Source organism: Pseudophryne corroboree, chromosome 2 (assembly GCF_028390025.1).
Source record: "Pseudophryne corroboree isolate aPseCor3 chromosome 2, aPseCor3.hap2, whole genome shotgun sequence".
Lineage (NCBI taxonomy): Eukaryota > Metazoa > Chordata > Amphibia > Anura > Myobatrachidae > Pseudophryne > Pseudophryne corroboree.
In genome coordinates, this window is record NC_086445.1 from 213,182,646 (window position 1) to 213,208,490 (window position 25,845).

Here is a 25,845-nt window from a genome sequence, read left to right on the forward strand (position 1 = left end):
GACCCAGAAAGGTCCCTGTGGATGAAAGGCAGAACTATTAAAAAATAAAAATCACATCTTCAACAAATTATTTTCATTTTCTGTATGAGATTCAGTACAACCTCTTACTGATATGATTCACACTATCATGTAAGCTTTCACCCAGTCAGGCTCTTGGTGTCATATTACACCTCTGTGTCCCTAAAGGCCCGTACACACTGGTCGATATATCGGCCGTTCTCTTGAACGGCCGATACATCGCGGGACCGTCGGCCAGTGTGTACGGGCGATACGTCTGTGAGCTCCGTCGTTCACAGACGTATTGCGTCGGCTGCGCAGCACAGCCGACGGCCAATATATCTAACGATATATTGGCGTGTCGCTGTGTGTGTACGGGGCGGTCGTCCGACCGCCCGTACACATGCTGCGGCGGCCGGCGGTGATTGACAGGTGAACTGGGCGGGCGCCCGCCCACCAGCCCAGTTCATGACGTCAGTCCCCCGACGGATCGGGCAGTGTGTATGCACAGCACACTGCCCGATCCGTACATAGATATATCTGCAGATCAATTGATCTGCAGATATATCTACTAGTGTGTACCCACCTTAACATGTCTCCACAGAGTTCCCTGCCACAGACATGTCACACATGTGTACAACCACACCACAGAAACTCCGGGACTTATAGGGGACAGACCCACAGTAAAATCTGTCAGAGGGACACAGATAGGATTTGCCAGTTTACAACCCAGTGCCAGTAACACAATATCTGTAAACACAAAATGCCCACTGACATGCAGCGCTGTTATAATGTTAATCACACAATTATATAGCACCAAATTCACTGTGGCCCCCCCTGTTTTGCACCCTGATACTTGTTCAGTAGTGGAGGAGGACTAGCGTTGTCTCTGCAGCCTGAGGAGAGAGAGAAAATGGCGCTGAGCAGTGTGCTGGCTGACTGAGGAGGTAGATCCACTCTTCAATGGCGTGTTTCTCCTCAGCTTTTATGAGGTAATTTTTTATACTGGCAGGGGTAGGACTGTGCCTCAGCAACTTATGCCCCTTATTTATGCCAGTTTCCATAGGTTTCATGCTGCCCAGGGTACCCCCCCACCCTCCACCCCCCATGCCCTGCACCCTGCAGTGCCTGTGTATGTGTGAGCAACATGGCGCGCTGCGTTCCCGCCAGCAGCGCGGTACCTTTAGCCGTCACTTTCTTGAGTGAAGATCTGTCTTCTACCACTCACCTGTCTTCTGACTTCTGGCTCTGTGAGGGGGGTGACGGCGTGCTGTGGGAGTGAGCATCTAGGCACGGCTAGCGTTCAGTTCCCTTCAGGAGCTAATGGTGTCCTGTGAGCCAGAAGCAGAGCCATGAAACTCTTTAGGAAGTTGGTTCCTACTTCTGCCCCCTCAGTCCCACGAAGCAGGGAGACTGTTGCCAGCAGTTCTCCCTGAAAATAAAAAACCTAACATAAGTCTTTTCAGAGAAACTCAGTAGAGCTCCTCTGGAGTGCATCCAGTCTGCCAGGGCACATTTCTAAAACTGAGGTCTGGAGGAGGGGCATAGAGGGAGGAGCCAGTTCACACCCTTGAAAAGTCTTAAAGTGCCCATGGCTCCTGCGGAACCGTCTATACCCCATGGTACTAAAGTGGACCCCAGTATCCTCTAGGACGTATGAGAAATTGGCATTATTATGGAGTTTGTCCCCCTGTTGCTGCATCCACTCTTCTGGAAATGTTTTCCACTAAATGTTTGGCTAATCTATTCATCTACAAGAGGTCTGATATTGGGCAATAAGGCCAGACTAGCAGCCTTTTAAAATCATCCCATACTGTAGGTGTGAACAGTAGGGTTGAGGTCAGGGCTTTGTACTGGTCACTCAGATTCTTCCATACCAAATTCAGAAATTAATTTTTCAATGTACCTTGCTTTGTGCACAGGGCATTGTCATGTTAAAATAGAAAAGGACCTTCCCTAAAGTTTTGTGGCAAAGTTGTACTCACACAATTCTCTAGAATGACATTATATGCTGCAACAGTAAAACTTCCCTTCACTGGAACTAAGGGGAACAGACAAACAATAAAAATCAGCCTGTTAGGGTCACTAGACCACTCGAGTTTCTGACATATGGGTTATGTACACAATTATTCAATGAATGGTCAATTTCCCTGGTTGTAAAGCACATGTATCTCAGTATTACCCCCCTAACCCTGATAGCCCCAAGCATATACCTTAATTACAGAATTGCCAGAGTGTATAATTAGCTAGATAGTATTTTCCTCACAGACAATTCATAACTCTTCTTAACTGGCTATGGATCTGTTAGGAACAATAAGAACATCACTTTTTAAATTGGAATTGAACATACAAAAAATACAATGGTTACAGACAATCATTAATAAAAAGAAGTTCCAAACAGAGAGACAAATACAAAAGCAAATTCAAAATAAAGGAATAAAACACAAAACAAAAAAAAACAGAATAATCACCTTACACAAGGTACTGACTCCGCTGTTTGCCTGCGGTTGGCTAGAAAGGATGGACCAGGCTTCACAACTGAACCAGGACCACAGAGAATGAAACATTTCTCTAAACTTTTTAAGCCTTATAATAATTTCCTTAATGCCCCATTTCACAATTCCTTAATCAGTGGTGGTTCCTACCATCAATAGTCAGGGGGACTACTCTTGCTGCAGCTCACATCACCAGTCACACCTCATCCCTTTAATTCTGGACACATATTAATTACACAGGTTCTGTGGCTGATTAAAACCAGGTGAAATGGAGTCTTGAAGTCAGCCAGCCACAGAACCAGTGGCGGAACTGTGGGAGGCAATGGAGTCGGCTGCCGCCGGGCTCCTGACCTGCAGGGGGCACTTCTCCATTGCCTCCCACCCGACAATCCATCGCCGCGAGTGGACGGAGGAGCTGTGGACACGGCAGCAGCAGCAGCTGCCTCGTCATATCTATGCACAGAGACGAGAGCTCAGCTGACAGCTGGCTGCAGCTAGGGGGAGCTCTAGCGCACAGCTGCTCACAGGACTTCCAACAGAGCTGGCCGGCTGAAGCTCTCTCTTCCTCCGTCCTGGGGATAGCAACAGGTAGGCACTGGCACCACCTGCCTCCAGCTGCTGCATTGTGTGTGTATGTGTGTGGTGTATGTGTATGTTTGTGTGTGTGTGTGTGTGTGGGGGGGGGGTATCTTTAATAAATGTTGGCAGCACTGTGTTTATGTGTGTGAATGTTTTTAAGTGAGGTGTGTGTCTGTGTTTTTTAAAGGAAACTTGTGTGTTTAAGTGAAAGAGGCATGTGTGTGTAAGTAAAAGTGGCATGTGTGTGTTTGTGTAATTGTGTGTGTGAAAGTGATGTGTGTGTAATTGTGTGTAAGTGAAAGACGCGCGTGTGTGTGTGTGTGTGTGTAATTAAAAGTGGCATGTGTGTGTAATTGTGTGTGTGTAAGTGAAAGAGGCATGTGTGTTTGTGTAATTGTGTGTGTAAGTGAAAGTGACGTGTGTGTGTAATTGTGTGTAAGTGAAAGTGGTGTGTGTGCAATTGTGTGTGTGTGTGTGGGTGTGTAAGTGAAAGATGCATTTGTGTAATGTGTGTGTGTAAGTGAAAGTGACACGTGTGTGTGTGTGTGTGTGTGTGTGTGTGTGTGTGTGTGTGTGTGTGTGTGAAAATGGCGTGTGTATGTAAGTGAAAGTGGCGTGTGTGTGTAATTGTGAGTAAGTGAAAGTGACGTTTGTGTGTAATTGTGTGTAAGTGAAAAAGGCGTGTGTGTAAGTGAAAGACGCTTGTGTGTGTGTGTAATTGTGTGTAAGTAAAAGTGGCATGTGTGTGTAATTGTGTGTGTGTGTAAGTGAAAGAGACATGTGTGTTTGTGTAATTGTGTGTGTAAGTGAAAGTGACGTGTGTGTGTAATTGTGTGTAAGTGAAAGTGGCGTGTGTGTAAGTGAAAGTGGTGTGTGTGCAATTGTGTGGGTGTGTAAGTGAAAGAGGCATTTGTGTAATTTGTGTGTGTAAGTGAAAGTGACACGTGTGTGTGTGTGTGTGTGTAATTGTGTGAAAGTGGCGTGTGTATGTAAGTGAAAGTGGCGTGTGTGTAATTGTGAGTAAGTGAAAGTGATGTGTGTGTGCAATTGTGTGTAAGTGAAAAAGGCGTGTGTGTAAGTGAAAGAGGCATGTGTACGTGAAAGAGGCGTGTGAGTTAGTGAAAGAGGTGTGTGTAAGTGAAAAAGGCGTGTGTGTAAATGAAAGAGACGTGTGTAAGTGAAAGAGGCGTGCGATTTAGTGAAAAAGATGTGTGTGTGTAAGTGAAAGAGGTTTGTGTGTTTTAAGTGAAAAAGGCGTGTGTGTGCAAAGAAAAGAGGCGTGTGTGTGTGTGTATCTATACTATTTTGAAAGGCGCCTGAGTACACTGCTACTGTTCACCCTGTGTACCAGATATCTACATATGGCGTATGTGTATATATATATATCCCTATATGTATATATATCCCTATATGTATAGGGGTGGTGGTGGGGCACCAACATTTTATCATGCTTCCGGGCGACTGGGGCGAACTTACGCCACTGCACAGAACCTGTGTAATTAATGTGTCCAGAATTAAAGGGATGAGGTGGTAACCCTAGCGCTGACCCAGAGTAAATCTAGAGTGAAGAAAAAAAATGTGCATGCACAGAAAACCCTTTAGCTGACTCACTGAATCAGCTGCAGCACAACAGCTTTGTCACTAGAAGCACGGTACGTCGGTGAGTCAGCACAGTGTGGGCTTCCTGTTGGAAGCTCCAAAGCTGGATACACACTAGGTGAAATCAGGGGAGTATCTAGGGGTCTGAGCGCCCCTAGCAAAGTAAGGAACTGGCGCCCCCCACCCAGGGACACAGAGGGGGGAGTTACAGATAGGCTGAGGTCAGGGACACTGAGGGAGAATTACAGGGAGGGTGCGGGTAGGGACAATGAGGTGGAGGGCTTACAGGGAGGCTGAGGTCAGGGACACTGAGGGGCATTTACAGGGAGGGTGTGGGCAGGGACACTGAGGGGGAATTACAGGAGTGTGTGGCAGGGACAATGAGGGGGAATTACGGGGAGGGAACAGGCATGGACACTGAGGTGGAATTACAGGAAGGTGTGGGCAGGGACACTGTGCAGGGAATCACAGGGAGGCGGAGGTCAGGGACACTAAAGAGGAATTACAGGGAGGGTTTTGGTAGGCAAAATGAGATGGAGTGGCTACAAGGAGGCTGAGGTAAGGGACACGGAGGGGCAATTACAGGGAGGGTGCGGGAAGGGACACTGAGAAGGAATTACAGGAGTGTGCAGGCAGGGACACTGAGGGGGGGGAGTCACAGGGAGGATGAGGTCAGGAACACTGAGGGAGAATTACAGGGCGGGTGCAGGCAGGGACACTGAAGAGGAATTACAAGAGGTGTGCGGGCAGAGCCGGCCTTAGGCATAGGCAAGCTAGGCAATTGCCTAGGGCATCTGGTATGCCTAGGGGCACAAGCAGCTTCTGCTGATTAAAATGATATGCGGCATGCCTATATTCTGTGTGCAGCATTTCGTATGCAGATACAGCCACAGTCGCACACAGTATATAGGCATGCTGCATATCATTTTAATCAGCAGAAGCTGCTTGTGCATCCTAGCCACATAGCAATGCAAATAAGATGCATTTTCATAAAAAAAATAGGCACCCGACGTTAGCAGAGCTGCCAGTTGACTCACGCCAGGAACTATATGTGTCATTATTTGTATAAGGGCATTAATAATGTGTAACATATGTGTAAGGGGCACTATGTGTTTCATTATGTGTATAAGGGCACTAATAATGTGCGGCATATGTGTAAGGGACATTATGTGTGTCATTATGTGTATAAGGGCATTAACAATGTTCGGCATATGTGTAAGGGAAATTATGTGTATAAGGGCATTAATAAGGGTTGGCATAATGTGTAAGGTGCACTATGTTTATAAGGACATTAATAATGTGTGTCATATGTGTAAGGGGCATTACTGTGTGGTATTATGTGTATAAATGCATTACCAATGTGTGGCATTATGTGTATAAGGTGCTCTACGGTGTGGCGTAACGTATAGAAATGGCACTACTGTGTGGTCTAATGTGAATAAAGAGCAATATGGTGTGGTGTAATGAGAATAAAGAGCAATATGGTGTGGTGTAATGTGAATAAGGAGCAATTCAGTATGATGTTATGTGAATGAGGGGCACTACTGTGAGAAGTAACGTATATAAGGTAAATTAGTACTACTGTGTGATGTAATGTGAATAAGGGACACTATCATATGATAAATTGTGAATAAAGTTGCACTACTGTGTGGTGTAATTTGAATTGGGGGTACTATTGTGTGGCCATGCCCCTTGCCAGCAAAAACACATACCTTTTTGGGCTGTGCACCGAATGTGCACACTATTCTTATTTAAATTACAGGGAAAACAAAAAAAGTACTGCTATGGGAGGGGGGTGATGGTGCTGGGAAAGGGGTGCAGGGTCAGAGGCGGAACTAGCGGTGGTGCTAGGGGGCACCAGCCTAAATCTTGCCTAGGGCATCATATTGGTTAGGGCCGGCTCTGTGTGCGGGCAGGGACACTGAGATGGAATTATGGGGAGGGTGCAGGCAGGAACACTGAGGAGCAGTGCCGTAACTAGACATTTTAGCGCTGTGTGCAAGAAACAGGCTAAGTGCCCCCCCATATTTAAAATAGGGCCAGTGCGCGCTGTAGGTGTGCGCCAAAACTATAGGGGTGTGGCTTTATGTGGAAGGGGCGTGGTCACAAAATAATACCAATTCATATTACGCTGCACAGTGGTCTCCATTAATCAAATGACGCCACTTACACACATTACACCAGGTAGAGCCCCATTTTACACATTACTCCAGGTAGAGCCCCTATTACACATTACGGCAGGTAGAGCACCTTTTACACATTATGGCAGGCAGAGCTCTCTTTTACACATTACGGCAGGCAGGGCTCACTTTTACACGTTACGGCAGGCAGAGCTCCCTTTTACACGTTACGGCAGGCAGAGCTCCCTTTTACATGTTACGGCAGGCAGAGCTCCCTTTTACACATTACGTGCCGGTTCTCTGTCCTCAGTGCCTATGTACTGTGGGGCGAGAACATTCGGCACACACCTAGCAACGGCCCTGTACAAAAATCATGAGAACTCGGAGGTAGGCAATGTCTGCTCTCCAGCTATGGTGGAACCAGAAGTCCAAGCATGCTCTATCATGTAATGTCTGTCAGGGCATGATAAGACTTGTGGCTCCACAGCATCAGGACCCAGGCACCTCTCTCCTCTCACCTTTCTGAGGGCCGGCATGAAGAGTCCCCACCACTTGCTGCTGTTCTGTTCACCCAGTTGTAGATGTGTGGCTGCTGCATGATGCTGATCTCATGAGACATTGCCAATCCATTGCCCGGAGACTAGGCCGCTCACTGACAAGCACAGGCTGGGGCAGAGGGGCTGCTTAGGTGCAGTCCAGGAGCTCGCAGGCCGCTCACTGCGGCTGTGTGTGGTTGTAGAGCTAGAGATTTTCAGCCAGCATGTCCACTGGGAGTTCAGGTCTACAGGAGTGCAAAATATTGTCACTTTAACCTCCAGGCAGGAGGGGGAGGCCGGGTTGCCGTTGTATGCCTTGCATTGTAACTCTGGCAGGAGCAGGTACGAGGTGAGGGGAGGATCGGCACTACAGCAACCCGCAGCTCACTTTAACCTACGGTGGCGGTGGCGGTGGCGGAGGGGATCAGGCAGTATTTCCGCAGTTCATTATAACCTCTGGTGGAGGGGGGGGGGAATGGGCAAATAGTCTGGCTGTACTGTAAGCTCTAGTTTCCGAGGGTGGGGGCAGGGCTTTACTGCCCGCAGCTGCACTTTAACTACCGCAGGCTCACATTGCTTTGCGGAACTATGGGTGTTATCAGCGGTACAGTGCATCTGCGCTGTGTGCCAGGGCACCGCTGACACACACCTAGTTACGGCCCTGCTGAGGAGGAATTACGGGGAGGGTGCGGGCAGAGACACTAAGGGGGAATTACGAGGAGTGTGCAGACAAGGACACTGAGCGGGAATTACGGTTAGGGTGCTGGTAGGGACACTGAGGGGGAATTACGGTTAGGGTGCTGGTAGGGACACAGAGGGAATTATGAGGAGGGTGCGGTCAGGGACACTGAGGGGGATTTACGAGGAGTGTGCAGACAGGGACACTGAGGGGGAATTACAGTTAGGGTGCTGGTAGGGACACAGAGGGAATTACGAGGAGGGTGCGGGCAGGGACACTGAGATGGAATTACGAGGGAGGGTGCAGGCAGGGAGACTGAGGGGGAATTACGAGGAGTGTGCAGGCAGGGACACTGAGAGGGAATTACGGGGAGGGTGCGGGTAGGGACACTGAGAGGTAATTACGGTTAGGGTGCGGGTATGGACACTGAGAGGGAATTACGGGGAGAGTGCGGGCAGGGATACTGAGGGGGAATTATGGGAAGGGCGCGGGCAGGGACACGGAGAGGGAATTACAGGAGTGTATGGGCAGGGTCACTGAGGGGGCAGTTACAGGGATGGTGTGGGCAGTGACACTAAGGGGGAATTACAAGGAGGGTGCGGACAGGGACACAGAGGGGATATATGCATTCATGCATCGAGTTAAAAAACCCTCTCTAGGTGTGATTGCACTACAAGTCCCAGCAAATCCAATTGACAAGGTGTGCTGGGACTTGTAGTCACAACACAGCTGGAGAGGCAGTCACTGTCTAGATACTTCTCCATACAGAGCTCTTTGTAAGCTGTGATCCAGACTGCCAGGATAGACCATGCAGTGCAGCTACAGTACCACAGAAAATGTACAGGTATGCTCAGGCTGCGCTGCTGACTGGTGCTGATTGTAGTGGCTGGTGTTTGGTGACAGACCACGTGGGACCAATGAGAAGGGGAACGGTTGAGGAAGAGGAGCTGCCTTGCCCCCTCCACATACCTGGAAGTGCCCCGCTCACTGGCTATATTCACCATCATTGTGACTGTAGTCACAGAGAGTGTCAGAGTCAGAGGCAGAACTCTGGGAGGCAATGGAGTCAGCTGCCGCCGGGCTCCTGCCCTGGAGGAGGCACCACTCCTCAGGGATACCATCACCATCAGTGGGGGACTGGAGTCCCAGCAGGCAGCCGCAGCCATGGAGAGATAGAGCTGCCAGCATACCTGAGCAGTGTAGGCTTTCTTACTCTTCTGTGTAACTCCGCCCCCTTTCCCAGCAAATAATGCAGTCTCCTGGTCCGGGCCAGTGGCTGTTGCTGTGCAGGAGGATTGGGGTGTCCGAGGGTGGCTTCTGGGTCCTAAGTCTCTTCTGTGTGTTCTGCTGCCACCTGTCCCTCCTCAGACCCCGCTCTCTGTCAACGCACATCACAGACACCCAGAATCCGAGGTACAGTTACTGTGTGAATGTGTGGCACAGGCTGGGTTTTGTTGGGTGTAAGGCATAGGCTGCATTGGCGTATCTATAATGGGTGCAGTGTATGCGAGGCACACGGGTCCCGGAGTCCAGGGGGTCCCACCCCGCACACACTGTACCCATTTGTTTAATACTTACCTCTCTGGAGTCCCCCGTCGGAGCCATCCCTTCTCAGCAGCACAATAGAGTCTGACCACTAGGGGGACAAACTGTATTGTGCCTACTGAAAACTCCAGAAAGATGGTATGGCGGCCATTTTTCCGGAGTTTCGCGCATGCGCATTAGGAAAATCTTCTGGAAAATGGCCGCCGCGCCATGTTCCCGGAGGTTTGCACATGTGTAATAGAGTCTGTGCTCAGACTCTTTTGCCGCTGCGGAGAAGGATGGCGCCGCCAGGGGACTCCAGAGAGGTAGGTATTAAAACCTGTGCATCGTTAAGAGAGGAGGGGGCACCTGATGCAGAAGGCTGCAAACGGGCATCCTCCTCTCTTAAAACGTCCCTGATAGGCTGAGTGTTGCTGTGTGTGTTTGGTTGGGGCACAGGGTTGGTGTCACTGTGTGTGTGTTTGAGGCACAGGCTCCATGTTACTGTGTGCGTTTATCTTTCTATATGTATCTCTCTCTCTCTCTCTCTCTCTATCTATATATATATATATATACACACACACACACACATACACATATACTTCTGGGGGTGGAGAGGGGCATCGGCATTTATCTTGCCTCCGGGCGACTGGGACAAACTTACGCCACTGGTCAGAGTGCAATATGCTACTGAGAGTCCGGCAGTGGATGAGCACTGCTAAGTGATGTACTCAGTGAGAACTACTATGTCATTCTACCCCCTGGCGCAGGTGGCACTGCCGGGCAGCGCCCCCCTCTTGGCCGGCACCTCTGGCAAGTGCCATCCTGGCCAATAGGAAGATACACCCCTGGGTGATATATCAGCTGTTCAAGTGAATGGCCGATACATCGCTAGCCATTTGGTGGGTCTGTACACCCTATGAATGATTTAGTTCACAGACAGATTGCTTCAACTGTGCAGCACAGCCAATAGATGATATATCTAAAGATATATTGGCGCATCTGACTGTGTGTATGGGTGGTCCGCTGACCACCTGTAGTTTTGCTGCAGGGACTGATGTCACAGGGGGTAATTCAGGACTGATCGCTCCTCTGCAAATTTGCAGAGGATTGCGATCGGATAGTCGACGCCTAGACAGGGTAAAACACGCCCGTGCAAGTCTGTGTACGCTTTGCAAAAATCCCTGCGAACGCCGGTCAGCTGCAAATCCATTCACAACTCACTCACCATGAAATTATTTTTCAAGTCTGTGCAGTCTGTGCGTAGCCCAGGACCTACTCTACAGTGCGATAGAATCAAGCTGATCGGGGCCAGAGCTGACGTCACACACCCTCCCTGAAAACACTTGGGTACGCCTGCATTTTTCCCAACACTAACAGGACATGGCCAGTTACCACCCCAAAATGCCGGCTTCCTGTCAATCAACTAGCAATGAAAAAAGTTGCTGGATTTTTTCAGTTTGGCCTCGCGCATACGCACTACAATCCGTATGCATGCACAGTCGATCGATAATCGGCTGCCTTGCGAATTCACACAACAGTGATCAGGTCTAAATAGGGCCCACAGCTAGGTGAGCAAATTCAAATGCCCACCTAGCTGGGTGTCCTGACCAAAACTTCTAGTGGTTGATCAATAAGTGTGTATTCTTATCTGAATCAGCCACTCTGTCAGTGCAACGGATGGTCCACTGGCATGTCTGTCTGGTGTGTACTTAGCCTTACTGTGCTAATCACACTCTGTACTTGCTGAAACACAGGGGGTGGGGGGTTCTCCACTGAGACGGACAGTCCTGTGTAAAATTAGCAGGCAGAGCTTCCAATAGGAAGCCACTCCAAGCTAACTCCTCCTCCCAGGGCCAGTCTACACAGGGAGATTGTTTCCCGCTCATTGCTATGCCAGCCCTGCACCATGGACGGGACTTAGCCATTGTGGTCATGGGGGAGCAGGGAGGATGTGGGCTGGGGCGGTGGGTATTGGGACACACACCAGAGCTCACTGGTGATGGTGAAGCAATGGTGGCCACTGCCCTCAATAAACTTTTTTTGCCTCCTATTAGTATTATTATTATTATAGATTTGTAACTTACCACAGTGATCTGAACAGTGGGGAAAACTGGACATATATAAAATATTTTGAGAAAGTAGAATTAATCCACCTGGGAAAAACCAGGATGGGAAAAAGGGGAGTCCGCGTAAAGATAAAATCACAAAGGAAAAAGAAAATGTATTGTTATAATAATTAGCCCTGAGTAATCTGCTACACATTCAGAGGGGGATGACAATATGAAACATAGGGTTCGGTATGATTTACCAGTGCCCGGGATGCCAACCGTCAATATACTGACAAGTGCAATCTGGCCACCAGAATGCCAGCAGCGCAGTGAGCGCAAAGAGTCCCCTTGTTGGCTTGTTGCGCTCGCCACGCTGTGGGCTCGGTGGCTCTCTGCGCTCACCACAGGTTCTATTTCCACTCTGTGGGTGTCATGGACACCCATGAGTAGAAATAGTCCTGTCTGGCCAGTATTCCAGCTGCCGGCATTGCCAGCTGTCTGGATTCCGGTGTTTATATCCTGAACTCCGGGATCCCGACATTCAGCAACTTAAACGAATACCAAAACATACAAAGATTTATTATATGACTGATAATGAACACTTACAAAGTTTCACAACCAATAAAGACATCTGTTTTTAATAAATATGTCTTCAAACCAAAATCAATATTCTATTCCACCCACAAGAAAGTGTGGTTTATTGGAGCTTTTAAAAGACTGGATAATAAGAAAATTTAAACCACTACTTTCAAGATACATAAAGGGAATCTCTTACAGAAATGTAAACCATACTAATAAAACCAACCAATAAAGGTGGAGGTATTGTAATTTAAAATGTACAGGATTATAATCAAGAGATTTATAATCAGCCAATACAAATACATATAAAACATTATGTGGTAATCTGGCAGGAAGTATTGACAAACAAATTAGAGACATTATTGGTCAAATCCAGAACAAAGGAAGTTATAACGGAGAGGGAGTGCAAGCTTCTGTACATCTCTAAGCCTTCTATCCCAGTGCTCTGTACCCTGCCAAAAATTCTTAAAGATCATGGACATCTTCCTGACAGACCCATAGTGGTAGGGACAGAATCAGTGTCATCACATTTATCCCAATACATAGATTACTTACTTCAGCCTATAGTCAGTAAAACCAGATCCTACTTAAAGATTCTCTCTGGGTTATACAAAATTTACAGGAAATTACATAGGCATCCAATTTGATAATAGCAACAGCAGACACAACATCCCTGTATACTATAATTAATCATAAACAAGGGAAAGAGGTCACTAAATATTTATTAGAGGTGGAAGGATTCAATCCAGATTGAAAGCATTTTGTTTTGGATAGTATTGAATTTATCCTTATGTACAATTTCTTTTGGTTCTGAGGTTCATATTATTTACAAGTCAATGGTACTATGATGGGCACCAGGTTCACCCCATGTTATGCCAACTTGGTTATGGCTTTCTGGGAGACATTATCTGTATATGAAGGCCATCAATTTGCAGTGAAACTAGTGTCTTAGACACACAGACAATGTCCTATTTAAATGGAAGGGAAATCAATCCGAATTGGAAGATTTTTGTAAGTATTTGAAAAATAATGATAAAAATATTAAACTTACCTTCAAAGCAGTACAGAGGCAGTACCTTTTTTAGACTTGACAATTTTTATTGAGAATAATGCGATCCATACAAGGCATATATGAAACCCACTGATTGCGATTTATACATTGACTGGGAAAGTAATTGGCTTTCTTCTATTCCAAACTTACTACAAAAGAAAATCATTGTATGCAAGACTCAAAATTGAAAGAGCAATTTAAGAAAAAAGGATATTAGGAGGATTTGGTGGAAAAAAATATTTCTAAAATATATATATTATGATAGATCTAAATTAATTATGCCAAATGCTTTGGTGGAACAGGATAATGACATAGGTAGTCCATTTATTACAAACTTTCTTGACCAGCACAAGCAATTAGATAAGATAATTGGAAAATATTGGGCTATTCTTAGGAAAGCTAAAGAGATTCGTAAGTATAAAGAAGAGAAACTGAAATTCGTGTATCATTAAGTTGATAATATTAAGAAAAAAGTAGCGAATAGCACTTTAACTACTTAACAGTACTCAGCATCTAGTCAAATAACATCAAAAGTTTTTTTTACAGATGTGGGAATTGTGCAATGTGCAGGAATTGACGTGATAAATCCAAGATCGTTGAATAATTTCCACTTTTACTAACAGGAAGAGCAAAATTAAACAATTTCTCACATGCAATAGTAAAAATTTAGTATATCTGCTGGAATGTTTATGTAACAAGTGATATATAGGCAGAACTGATGATGGAACACTTAAGCAATATAGAAAAAGGACTCTCAACACATAGCGTGTCAGCCCGTTTTGACAAATTTCATAATCGTGATCCTACCTATCCCACCACCTTTTGCGGGATACAATTGGTTCCCAACAATTGGAGGAAGGATGATGGGGAAGAAAGGTTGGCTAGAGCAGAGATTTGAGCTGTTTTTGAATTGGGGACCCTTAGTCCTAATGACCTCAATTCATATTTGGTGGAATTCACGAGTGGAACGCAAGGCTCTTGGTGAGTCACTATTGAACAGGGAACTGGGCGGCTGAATGCAAGGCATTTCAGTGGTAACATCATGTGCTCTAGAAGAGCATATGGGTGGACCTTTTATATATAATACCTGCCAGTTAATCCGGCCCTCATTCCAGGATCATCACGGAAATCTATTGATAAATTACTTCCTGAAGATGTAATATGCATTACATGGTGATGAACACATGAGTAGTTATTAAATTTTCAAGAAAGAATAAAAGAGGCTGCATCTTGCAAAACTTTACCATTTATAATATGGATGGCATTTTACATGTGTGAATATATTTTCTATCTTCTGAGCATGTGTATTTTAAGTGTTGGACGTTTTTAATGTGTGTCCCCATCTCTCCATAAAAGTAGTGAGTGAGGATATGAGGGGTAAAAGAATGTGACTCCAACCCCCACCAGATACACCTTGAGAAAGACCCAAATTGGTCGAAACGCATTGGTGGAGGACCTTGGACACCTGGCACTGCTACCTTCATCCCTGAGGACATCTGTGGGACATTTTACTGGGACCTTTTATGGTTGTACAGCATTGAGGACCAGGTCCATACACTTTTATAGGATACCTTTTACCATGCTTGATGTGGAATAAAAACTGTTGTGGATAAAAGAACGGATCTGGTCTCTTTACTGTACATTAGCACCAGGAGAGGACAACCATCATTTTGCTTAATGCTGTTCATAGCCCTTAAAAGGGTGAATGCAATTCGGTTTCCTACAAATTATTGTGGATATGCAATATTACACTATATTATCTGTTTTTTTTTTTTTTTTGCATGTTCCCTATAGATTATAAGCTTGCAAGCAGGGCCTTCCTACCTCTATGTCTGTATGTTTTTGCCCAGTTTTGTTCTATTACTGTTGTTCTAATTGTTAAGCGCAACGGAATATGCTGCGCTACATAAGAAACTGTTAATATATAAATAAATAATAATACCCATCTTCCTAAGCTTCTATAAGAACTAAAGTGAGTTACCCTTTAAAAAAAATTATTTTGCATTTTGGTGGGGGGTTGCACTAATACTCACTTGGGTGGCTTAAAGACATTTTGTGTATATGATTTTAGCACAGTTTTTTTCATGTTTTCTGTTTCCCCATACTGTTTTCATCTGCCATCTTTTTGAGCTCCAAATACCGAGTATTTACACTTATTTTTTTAGATAAAACATAGACATACAAGTTAGACTAAATGCAAACAGGGGATTCCCGGGATACCTGAGATTGGGTTGATGGCTTTAAAATTAATTAATTATATGTCTCTCCCCCCCCCCCCCCCCCCCACAATGGCCCACACAATAACTCACTATCCTCTGTGCGGTTCGGTGGGCATTTACATTTGCTGCAGGCGGCTAGGTGAGGTGTGGGCAGTCCGGTTGGCATGCGCAACTGGCGTCAGGCTGCCTGGCGTGACCCCTGACATCATGTTACACTGTGCAGTGCGCACAGCTGGGGGCAGGGGGAGCCAGGGGCAGTAGGAGCCAGGCAGTGTCTGAGCCTGCTGAAGATGCTTAATGCTGCCCAGCATTGAAAAGAAAAAAAGTGGTGACTACTCCTGAAATCCTGGGATTGGCAGCTCCAATCCTAGGATTCAATTCTGGGCAATTTTAGGCCAAAAACCCGGGATCTCGCCAATCCTGAGCCTGGGATTGGCCACCCTAGGTGCAAGTCAGAGGAAGATCTAAATTGCAGATGTGCATTGCAAACCTTCTCCCGCTCCCCCCGAACCCCCCCCCCCCACCCCCCCATGTTTTGGTTTTGGTTCTGGTATTGTAAACCATTCATATGTGTTTTGGTTTGGGATCTTTAAAAAAAAAAAAAAAAAGATGAAAACATCTAAAACCAAGTAATTTGGGCCTGTTTTTATCCATACAGTATTAATCACCTCAGTAACATTATTGATAACATAGCTTAATAACATTAATGATAACACAGCTCACAATATTGTTTTCCCCAATAATGGTCAAAGGCAGCAGAGAGTTGGCTGGCTAGAGCAGTGCCACAAACACATGGCAGTTTAAAACATTATACTGTAGCACATCTATAAGACATTTTCACACATCAGTGGCAGACAAGACTATGACAGTTTAAGAAATGATGTGACCTAACAGAAAGTTACCAAGAATGTTTTATTTAATCAAAAGGTAGGTCAGAGACCTGAGGGCAGTACTGAGAAATGGAGGGAATTACAGTATTGTCGTGCAAGGCAGGTTAAAGAATGATAGGTTGATCTAATAGATTATTAGAAAAAAATAAAATTGAGATGTGGGCTATATCAACATCTATTTAGCAGCAACTGAGAAGAGAAAATGCTATAAAAGAATACAAGAATGATTGATTGATTGATTGATTGATTGATTAAAATTAATGTTGAGGCCTAGATTAAGAGCTGTAGCCTGTTTTGCAGCAGCTGAGAAAAGAAAAGGCCGTAAAATACAAGAATGATTGAGTGATTGATTGTTTAATGAAAATTAACATATGTTAGGAACCACATTATTTATGGTTAAAACTGTGTGCAAATTAGTAAAGATTTTAGAGCAATAACCAAGCCAATAAAAATGTTTGTCTCTGCAAAACAGACCATTACCAATGCCCCCAAACAGCCCATAATTAAAAGAAAAATGGTGCAAGATTAAATTGTCCTTGGCACCTCCCATCCACATGCAAAGTTTAACAAACCAAGCACTTTGCGACAGGGACTGTCACTTTTGTGACTGAAGTGCTTGGTTTGTTTTGCCCCCACAAGTAATTTTGGGAAATACTACTTTGCTACTGTACACAAATACAGTATAGGATGCTTTAGAATATGAAAATAAGAAAAAGTGAGAGTTATGGTAAAGAACGAATTCTAACTGGAGTCCACATGCCAGGATATTTTTCTAAACTCTATAATTGAAGAATGATCAGAAAACATTACATGCTGCAAATAGCACCATAAAACCAAGTTTCTAAGACTTCATTATCTGGATACTGTCTATAGAGAGTCCCTAAGTGCCACCTAGTATGAAACAGAAGTACACAGCACTATCAAGCCAATACCTAAAACAAAGCAATGGGCCTTGATGATTACTCAAATATATTTTCACCTTCCACACAGAGACAACTCCAACTTTAACTAACTTGGATGGGAAACTTTCCCTGAAGAGATGCTGTAAACCCAATCTACTATGATTCCATTGGGTATATTTACAGTGTCTGACTGGGGCAAGAAGGGCCCACCGAGGAAATGCAGTGGTAGGGGCCCATGCTTAAGGATGTGGCCAGGCAATAGTGGAGGTGTGGACAACCACCACAGAGGCCCACCTAACCGTAAGAGAGTGCATGGGCTGGTCCCATAGTACTGTGCCGTATAAGGTAACATATGTAAAATGTATAATTAAAGTGCACTAGGATACAGCCTGGAACCTAATCCCTAGAGGAGGAGTTGGGCCCAGAGGCAGTGGGGCCCACCGGTGGTTTCCCCTGTTCCCCTGTGGGCCAGTCTGACCCTGCATATTTACTAAGGTCCCGATTTAATTTGAGTTTGTATTTTCTTCTAAGTGTGATCACAGGAATTTACTAAACACAAATCTTGTCAGTGTTGGTGTTAGGGTCTCCTGCTCTGTGCTGCCACGTCGTCATGGCAACCGGGAGACAAGTGCTAGCGGAGTAACCTGAGCGTAGCTGATACTCCGGTTCGGGTCTTTTGCTGTGCAGTGGTTACAGGCTCTGTGCACGGCAGGGGATCCGGTGCTGGTTTTTGTGCTCACAGTCTGTGAGGTCTGAGTGGGGCGTGGACAGCACCTGCTATATAAACCCTCTTCTCAGGTTAGGCAGATGCTGCTGAATCTTTGTTGGTTAGTCAGTTCCTGAAAGCTAGCTAGTACTGTGTAAACTTTGTATTTGTTTGTTGCTTACTGCAAATAGGCCTTGGGATTTGGTATTACACTCTGCCAATCCAGACCTAGCAGTAAGACTGGAGTCAGTCGTTTAACCTGCTGGGGTTCTTTTGCTACTCTGTGAACCTAGCAAGTTTGCGGCTGTATTCTCAGACTTGCCTGCCAAAATCCTTTCTCACTGTGCAAGGTGTTCAGGTGTCAGTTTAGTGGCAGTAAGCTGAACCAGTGCACTGCAAGTGAGGACTAGGATTGTGGAGACTCTCCTTGTGTCTATTATTCCATCTCTGACCAAGGAGTTTACTGCCACACCCGTTGGTAACCCTTTAGGGTTTTGCTGTTTCCCTTAGCAACAGCATTTCGGGTTCTCTACGTATTAAATCACTACATCTCGCTTCTTTCCATCTGAGCATTCCTAATACTAGGGAGACACCCAGTTTCTTAGCCTTTGGGCTTCTCTGTTCACTTTGTGTTTATTTTGTTACCCTATCACCTTCTGTGTATGTAATGTCATATTCTCCAGTCTGTCTGTGAGTTCATTTGTTTTGCATCCCTCACCGTTCAGACACCAGTACATTCCTGCTGGCACTGGTGTGCATAACATATTCAGCAGCCAAATACTCCTGTTGAAATTTTGTGGGAATATGGAGCACACCCCTCAAAATACTTTGCAACAGGTGGTCGATCAGGTGCAGGTCCTGACTCGACAATTTAATGATTTGTCCATTAAAATGCACACCTCGCAGGCCGCTGGCGGAGCTCCCGCAGCAGCAGTACCTTCAGGGGTTAAGGAGCCGAAAGTAAATCTCCCGGATCGTTTTTCTGGAGATCGCTCGCAGTTCTTTTGTTTCAAGGAGAGCTGCAAGCTATATTTCCAGCTTAGGCCTCAGTCTTCTGGGTCGGAGATTCAGCGGGTGGGCATAGTGATTTCCTTGCTACAAGGAGACCCACAGGTCTGGGCATATGGGTTGCAGCCTGACTGTCCGTCGCTTAAAAGTGTTGATGCTTTTTTTACGGCACTGGGCATGTTGTATGATGACCCTGACAAGACGGCCTCAGCCAAGGCTCAGATTTCGATCCTTAAGCAAGGGCGAAGGCCAGTTGAGGTTTATTGTACGGAGTTTCGGAAGTTGGACCATGATACCCAGTGGAATGACCCAGCCCTGAGACACCAGTACCGAAGAGGTCTTTCTAACCAGTTAAAAGACCAACTGGTACAATATCCCTTGCCTGATAGCTTGGATCAGCTCATGCAGTTATCCATTCGGGTGGATAGACGACTGAGAGAGTGCAGGCTTGAAAGGTGGACCGAGGTTTCCTTCTTTCCCAAGGGAACCTCAGACTCTGAGGAATTTTCCGAGGAGCCTATGCAGATTGGGGCTACCCGCCTCTCCTCGCGTGAGAAGACGCGGAGGAGACAGCAGGGGTTATGTTTGTACTGTGGGAATAAAGGTCATGTGGTAGTATCATGCCCAGAAAAGCCGGAAAACTTCAGGGCCTGAGGGTGATGGGAAATATCCTGTCAGGTCAGAAGTCGGAATTTCCCAAGAAGACTTTTATCATTCCGGTGACCTTAAAGATCCTCGGTCAAACTGTCAAGACTGTGGCCTTTGTGGACAGTAGGGCCGACCGGGTTTTTATGGACCGCCAATTCGCCCTGAAACACTCTGTTCCCTTAGTACCCTTGGCATCGGAAATTGAGATTTGTGGGTTAAACGGGCAACTATTATCCCAGACTAAAATTACCTCTTGCACTAGCCAGATTTCTTTGTTTATTGGAGCCACACACTCTGAAAAATTGTCCTTTTATGTGACTGTCTGTACTTTTGCCCCATTGGTGTTGGGGTTACCCTGGTTAAGGGCCCACAATCCTCAATTTGACTGGGTCTCTGGGGAGATTCTTAGTTGGGGTACTGATTGTTTCAGGAGTTGCTTGAGCCTTCCAGTCAGGCTTTCGCAGCTAAGTTTGCCAGGATTGCCAGGATGTTATGCAGATTTTGCGGACGTGTTCTCCAAAAGAGTTGCAGAGGTACTACCTCCCCATCGCCCCTATGACTGTGCCATTGATTTGTTGCCGAATGCTAAGCTTCCCAAGAGCAGGTTGTACTCCCTGTCACGTCCTGAGACTCAGGCTATGGCAGAGTACATTCAGGAGAACTTGGCTAAGGGATTTATCAGACCTTCACAGTCTCCAGTTGGGTCGGGGTTCTTCTTCGTGGGTAAAAAGGACGGTTCGTTGCGACCCTGCATCGACTTCAGGGAATTGAACCGTATCACGATTAAAAACTCATACCCACTGCCTCTCATTTCGGTCTTGTTTGACCAGCTTCGTACTGCCACCATTTTTTCTAAGATTGACCTACGCGGTGCGTACAATCTAATCCGAATAAGAGAGGGGGATGAATGGAAGACTGCCTTTAATACCCACTCAGGGCATTATGAATATTTGGTGATGCCTTTTGGGCTCTGTAATGCCCCGGCAGTCTTCCAGGACTTCATGAACGATGTGCTCAGGGAATATTTGGATAGATTCTTAGTTGTATACTTAGATGACATCCTTATCTTCTCCCATTCCCTGGAGGAACATCGGAAGCATGTACGCTTAGTCCTCCAGAAACTCAGAGACCACCGGCTTGGGGTGAAGCTGGAGAAGTGCGAATTTGAAGTTCAGCAAATCGCATTTCTAGGATATATTATCTCCCCAGAAGGTTTCCAAATGGAGGGTTCCAAGGTAAAGGCAGCCCACTAGTTTGAAGGCGCTTCAGCGTTTTCTGGTCTTTGCGAATTTTTATAGACGATTTATCGCTGGATTTTCGTCTATAGTGGCGCCCTTGGTGGCACTCACTAAGAAAGGGGCGGATGTTGCTCACTGGTCTTGTGAGGCCAAAGCGGCTTTTGCCCGTCTCAAAAGGGCATTTGTCTCGGCCAAGGTGCTGCGACACCCAGATCCAGAGCGTCCTTTTGTGGTGGAGGTGGATGCCTCTGAGATGGGTATTGGGGCAGTGCTCTCTCAGATGGGGGTGTCTGATAATCGCCTTCATCCCTGTGCTTACTTTTCCCGTAAATTTTCGCCTGCCGAGATGAATTATGACGTGGGTAACCGGGAATTGTTGGCTATTAAGGATGCACTCGAGGAGTGGAGACACTGGCTTGAGGGGGCTAAGTTTGTGGTCTCATTTCTCACCGACCATAAGAATTTGGCATATTTAGAGTCAGCGAAGCGCCTCAATGCCAGGCAGGCACGATGGGCTTTGTTTTTCGCTCGCTTTAATTTTTTGATAACATATCGCCCTGGGTCAAAAAACATCAAGGCTGATGCGCTCTCGCAGAGTTTTGCTCCAATCCAGGAGACCACCGAGGAGCCATTGCCCATTGTGTCCCCATCATGTATTAAAGTGGGCATTACCCAGGACCTCTTGTCATTAGTCCTTAGAGCACAGGAGCAGGCTCCTCCAGACCTTCCGGTAGGTCTTTTGTTTGTGCCTCCTAGGTTAAGACAGCGAGTGTTCCTGGAATTCCATGCCAAGAAGTCGGCAGGTCACCCGGGTATTGCCAGAACTCGGGAGTTGCTATCTAGGGCGGTGTGGTGGCCTTAGGTGGCTAGGGATGTGGATCAGTGGGTTCGGGCATGTGACATCTGTGCCCGAAATAAGACTCCTAGAGGGGTTCCTGTTGGCCCATTACATCCACTCTCTATTCCATCTAAGCCATGGACCCACATTTCAATGGATTTTGTGGTGGACTTGCCCAAATCCTCGGGGATGACAGCCATCTGGGTTGTCGTTGACAGGTTTTCGAAGATGGCGCACTTCGTTCCATTGGTTGGGCTTCCATCGGCCAGATGCCTGTCTGAATTATTTATGCTGCATGTTGTGCGCCTCCACGGGTTGCCACTTGATGTGGTCTCTGACCGCGGATCCCAGTTTGTGGCCAAATTCTGGAGGGCATTTTGTTCCGATCTCCAGATTTCTGTCAGCTTGTCGTCAGGCTACCATCCGCAGTCTAATGGGCAGACTGAAAGGGTGAACCAGTCCTTGGAGCAGTTCCTCAGGTGTTATGTCTCCAAGTGTCAGACTGACTGGGTGGCTCATCTGTCCATGGCGGAGTTTGCCTATAACAACGCGGCTCACTCTGCTACAGGGATCTCTCCCTTCCTTTGTGTGTATGGGCATCATCCTAAGGCCAATTCTTTTGACCCCCTGGATTCCACGCCTGGTGGTTCCTCTGTGGTTTCGGTCCTTAGAGGTATTTGGAGGAAAGTGAAGAAAGCCCTTGTGTCTGTGTCATTAGTGAGGACGGTACCGTACGAAAGCACTCGCCGCTTTCGCGTCCCGTTGACTGCGCACAGAATGGAAGGTCAAGCCGCATGAGGCCTGACCACATAGGGGATTCCCGCTTATCGTCAGTAACCGCCTGTTACTGACTCCACCCACTGCGCTGTGGGCGGGTTCTCGCTGCCACCACCAAACTCCTAACCTGCCGTGGCGTTTGGAACCACGGTTCTGCTCTGTATGTGCCGACGCACTGCCTTACCACCCCTGTGTGGTGCTGACGAATCCCCACTAGCCCCTTGCTAGGCCTCTACCGGTAGCTGGCGGAAGGCGGAGCTTGGAGACGTTAGGTGCTTCCCTGGACAGCCGGAGAACGGAGCTAGGTTTGGCCTAACCCTGTTGGTCACAAGATGAAGCAGTCTTCTTGAGGCAAGAATGTTTATTGCTCAATAACCTTTAAAAAGGCTCCTCCCTATTGCTAGGGGCAACAGCATACAATCAGATGTTTTCAGCAGAATAAGATGTTACAATAACTACAAATCTGGAGGCATGCAGGTCTCCTTTTATGTCAATTTTCCACACAGTATCACAGGGGGGTAAGCCCTCCCTGTCTTCTCCAACCAATCAGGTTATTTTACAAAATACCAATAAATCACATTTTACAAGGATATAAGTGCAATAAAACAATATCCTCCTTCCTGTGACCCAGACAACGTTTGGTATCAGATTAGCATTCACTATTGATAAATTTATCACATCTTCAAAATACAGATGTTTCTGGTCATTCACATCTCCAGGCAATCCCAGTCTTTGAGATTACAACAGGAATGGCTACAATACAAACAAACAGTCTTCCTTCCTGTATCGGTCGTTCGTATGTCAATTAAATCAGGTACATGAAACAAGTTCCATTCCAAGCCCATAGACCCAGTGATTAGCATCTCTCTCTAAGGAACTTACACATCAAAAGGTATTGTCCTTCACACCTCTCTGATAAGACAGGGCCATTAGCATGCCACTTCCTATTTCCAGAGGATAAGAGATGATTATTCAGACATCTATAAGAGTAAGTGCATTTTCCTCTTTAAATATACAGATGACCTCATCTTGAATATAAAATAAATACAGTTAAACATGCATTCCTGCAATTGTGCATAGAGCACTACATATGACATGTTAAAACACATCATTAAACAAACTTTTAAACAGTCCGCGCCCAGCGCCGTAAGTACGTTTAACAGTGACGCCCAGCGCCCATTGTCCCTTAATATGGCGCCGGGCACGAGGGTTAACACCTTCAGTGCCGCAGCCGCCATTACACGTGTGGCTGGTTGGTCTCTCCGGCCACACTCCTCCCCCCCCATTCAAGCGGGTCGACCCATGTCCCAACGATTTGGGTCCTGGTCCCGCAGTCCGTTGGGGTGAAGGGGACGCTACCTGGGATGTGTAGGCTCTGGCCTAGACAGTTCATCCATAGTGTAGTGGGCCTCTCTTCGTGGGTGCACAATGTTCAAATAGTCCACCTGAAGGCCAAGTTCAAGGCTCCACCACAAAAGTCTGTCAAATTTCCCCAAGGTAGGATGCAGCCACCTAACAGGTGGGTGGTAAGTCACCACGGCGGGGGGCTGGTTACAAACAAGTGCCACCCAAGGTGTCCCAATTGTGGCATACCCCACCTCCCACCATAGCAGTTTCCTGCTCAAACAGGCCACAGGGTGCTCCTGCCCATATGGCTCTTTCTGGCTCGGTACTGCTCCCAGTCCGTGCCGTGGCGCAATAGTTCGTAACACACAGTCCTGGTCAAGAATGTGCGCCATCAGCACTGGAGCGGGTACCCGAGCCTTCTTCAATGACTGGAATGCCAACTCGCAAGCGGGTGCAAAGTCCACTGACTTGGGAATGCCCTTCCTAGCCATCTCTGTCAAGGGGTTCACTACAGGACTAAAGTCAATGACAACATGTCCGTAGGGCCTTACAGGTTCTAAGGTCAGTACCGGTCCGGGTGATGTGGGTCGGGGACAGCCTCTGGTTGCCTCCACCCCCTCTGGTTTGGGCCTACCCCTGTCTCCTCCCACATGGTGCCCCAGGCACTGCACCTCCGTCATACCTAACTGGCAACTGTCTGCCCTAACCGTCAGACCTGCCCTCCCATCCTCCTCTGTCGACCTATGACTCGGGAAACCTACCCTGTCACCTAGGCCTACTCCTTCCTCCTCGTCCGCTACCTGTGCCACAGTGATGGCGGGCCAGACCACCAGCCTCTGGATCCTGTGTGGCATCCACTACAGGGAGGCTGCGTGTCTTCCCCGATCTACTGCGCACAGGCAGGGGACCTGCTATGTCCACAGCAACTTGCTGCAAGGGTTCTCCTATGGGCAGAGGCCCAGAGACAACACAACCGCTGGAGTGCCCCGGCTGCCAACGCATGGCACCAGCCTTACAGTTGGTCTGGGCGTCATCCGACATTCCAGACCAGGGTAAGCTCTGTGTCAGGCACTTCAGGGTACGGTCTGTCCCCGGGTTACTGTCCAAAGGGGTTTCACTGGCAACCGACACTGGTTGCGCAGGAACGTTCCCTGAGGGGACCAGTTGGACACATTCCCTATCTGGTCTATCCCCTCCCACTTTCCTGGCTACCCTGTACCTTAACCCTTCCCGCCAGGGCAAACTTCCTGCCCCAACCCTGTCAAGGCCGCTGCCAGAGTGGCGCCTCATGCCTTTCGGGAATGGGTCAGAGAGTTGAGCCTCCCTAAACTCCTGCCTGTGGCCCTCAATCTCTCCTAAATTGGGACACTCTACAGGTGGATCTAGGTGGGGACTACTAGGGTCAGTCTGGTAGGGGTCAGTCATGGAAAAATCAGTGTGGTTTCTCATACTCACCGCCGGAGTTGGCAAACCACTTGGGTCAGGAGCATCATTGGGCACCCCCACAGGATCAAACGAGCTGGAACCGACATCCTCTGCGTTGCTAGTGGACGTGGGCATACCAGAGGCAAAAGGCATGCGGGGTCGATGTACTGATCTAGCCGCTGTGATCTTTTCCTCTGGGCTGGTTGATGCTGTGGTTGGCTGTGCTGGCAGTTGTCTAGCAGCTGTAGTCTTTTCCTCTGGGCTGGGCTGTGCTGGAGTAGCTGATGCCAATGGTGGTTTTGGAACTTGACTCCGGGGAATGGCGCCAACAAACATAGTGACGATCCCACCACCCAGATCATTTCCTAGGACCACATCAGTTGGGAGACCATCCATGACGGCAACTTCTCGCAACTCTGGTCCAGCTCCCCAGTCCAGGTAGACTCTTGCCATGGGAACCGCTTTTTCTGTTCCTTCTGCCAGGGTGACCGTGGCAGTGCGACCCTGCAATACTGCAGCAGGATCTATAAGGTGGGGGCTCACCACAGTGATTGAGGCCCCAGAGTCTCTTAGGCCTTCTCCCTGCAGGGGTCCCACGTGGACTGGCTGCAGGTGCCTCCACATGTTGTGTAGGGGC